The sequence below is a fragment of the Catharus ustulatus genome, chromosome 17, assembly GCF_009819885.2.
Source record: "Catharus ustulatus isolate bCatUst1 chromosome 17, bCatUst1.pri.v2, whole genome shotgun sequence".
Taxonomy (NCBI): Eukaryota; Metazoa; Chordata; class Aves; order Passeriformes; family Turdidae; genus Catharus; species Catharus ustulatus.
Window position 1 is genome coordinate 1,458,203 of NC_046237.1, and position 2,293 is coordinate 1,460,495.

General features: G+C 53.5%; 1 long non-coding RNA gene across 2 annotated transcripts; it reads right to left on the reverse strand.

Annotated features, from left to right (window-relative positions):
- Window positions 1-336: 336 nt before the first annotated feature.
- LOC117004463 lies at window positions 337-2,060 on the reverse strand. 2 transcript variants are annotated; one of them, XR_004419627.1, is made up of 2 exons: window positions 1,611-2,060; window positions 337-1,487 (listed from the first exon to the last, which is right to left on the reverse strand). It is a non-coding gene; the product is annotated as an uncharacterized LOC117004463 (long non-coding RNA). The 2 variants fall into 2 exon arrangements; XR_004419626.1 differs by having other exon boundaries at window positions 337-1,527.
- Window positions 2,061-2,293: the final 233 nt, after the last annotated feature.

Below are 2,293 nucleotides of genomic sequence, written 5' to 3' on the forward strand. Positions count from 1 at the left end.
ATCCTGCCTCTCCCCCTGTTCCTGACCCTGAATCAAAGTCCAAGGGATGAGAGCATCCCCAAAATAGCTGCTCCTAATGCTCCTGCACCACTGCTCTTCCCAGGGCAGGATTTATCTGTGTCCCAGTGAGAACTCCCTCCTCACTCCCAGCAGTGGCTGCCAGCAGCAATGACCCCCCCAGTTAAAACCAAAACAGAAAGAATTCTCTAGAAAGAATTGATAATTTCTGGGATTTTCCTTTTTCTCCCACACACAAGTTAAAGGCTCACAGCACAATCCACATCCTGACAACTCCCACACCTCTGGGCTGATCATACCAGGTGCATCATACAGGGGTGAAGTACAGAAGTTGCATAAAATTTATTTTTTCCACCTTGTTTTACAACATTCCCTTTAAAGTTCTTACACATCTGCGACATGTAACTCCACAGAACAATAAATAATTGGCATTTGTGTTTCTCTTGACTCAGGATATTTACAGGTTGTTTAGCTGGATGACAGGTACAAAACATCAGCATCACAGTAAATACCATTTTTGACACCAGAATCCATTTCCCCATTAAAAATTAACTTAACATTGATTTCAAAAACAATTTTAACAGTTAAAAATGTTCTCAAAGGCATAGAAGTACACGAGTTGTAGGCAGTAGTAATGGACCATATTGGCAAAGCTGTGAACCACAGGATTTCATGCAAATCATAGAGTTTAACACTTCTGGAATAACCAATAATAAATAAAGAGCTGTGCAGCTCCTGCTGAAGTGGGCACTGGGCTGGGGGACCCCTGGGATGAGCCCAGTGCTACAGGAACAGCTTGGGGCTGCTCCAGGCAGGGCTCCACATCCCTGGGGCACAGCAAACCAGGGGCTGGTGCAGCACAGCTGCAGAACCAGAGAGCAGCTTTGGGGATGCCCTCTGGGCTGGGGCTCCCTGCCAACCCCAGATCACTTCTAGAACCTCCCTGCCAACCCCAGATCACCTCTCTGCCAACCCCAGATCACCTCCAGCAGCTCCTGCCAACCCCAGATCACTTCTAGAACCTCCCTGCCAACCCCAGATCACCTCCAGCACCTCCTGCCAACACCAGATCACCTCCCTGCCAACCCCAGGTCACTTCCAGCAGCACAGCCCAACCCCAGATCACCTCCAGCACCTCCCTGCCAACCCCAGATCAGCTCCCTGCCAACCCCAGATCACCTCCAGCAGCTCCTGCCAACCCCAGATCAGCTCCAGCAGCTCCTGCCACATCCAGATCACCTCTCTGCCAACCCCAGATCACCTCCACAACCTCTCTGCCAACCCCAGATCACCTCCAGCAGCTCCTGCCAACCCCAGATCACTTCTAGAACCTCCCTGCCAAACCCAGATCACCTCTAGAACCTCCAGCAGCCAACCCCAGATCACCTCCCTGCCAACCCTAGATCACCTCCAGCAGCACAGCCCAACCCCAGATCACCTCTAGAACCTCCCTGCCACCCCCAGATCACCTCCAGAACCCCCCTGCCAACCCCAGATCACCTCTAGAACCTCTCTGCCAACCCCAGATCACCTCCAGCACCTCCTGCCAACTCCAGGTCACCTCTAGAACCCCCCTGCCAACCCCAGATCACCTCCCTGCCAACCCCAGATCTCCTCCAGCACCTCCCTGGCAGCTCCAGAGGCCGAGGCTGTCCTGGGCTTTGGCTGGGGCAGCTCAGAGAACAGCCCTGGGGCAGCTCCCAGCACAGCCTCACCTCGAGGGGACACAGGGATGGTCCTGCCCACCCCACCTGTCCTGAGCACACCCTGCACAGGCTGAAGCTGCTGCTGAGCACAGAATGTTGGGTTTCCACTGCTCCACGAGCTGAGCTAAACAAATGTTTGCACAGATGAACAGGACAAGCTCTGTGGAGGAGAGAAATGCAGAGTTAAGGGGACAGGGAGGGCTGTACACACCTGGAATTACTGCAGGGGTGCAGGAAGAGAGCAGTGTGTGCCACAAAACCTCACCCTGCAGCAGCTGAGCACGGTGAGACTCACCCAGGGGCAGCAGGAGCACAGTGAGACTCACCCAGGGGCAGCAGGAGCACAGTGAGACTCACCCAGGGGCAGCAGGAGCATGGTGAGACTCACCCAGGACAGCAGGAGCATGGTGAGATTTATACTGGCACCCAGGGGCAGCACCTGGAGCAGCCCCAAAGCACACAAGTGACACAGGAGCTGCTACAGCACATAACCCACACAGATAAAGCAATAGGAAAGACACTGAGATACTACACACAAGAAAAAAAACAATGCTTCACTCCCCAAAAAT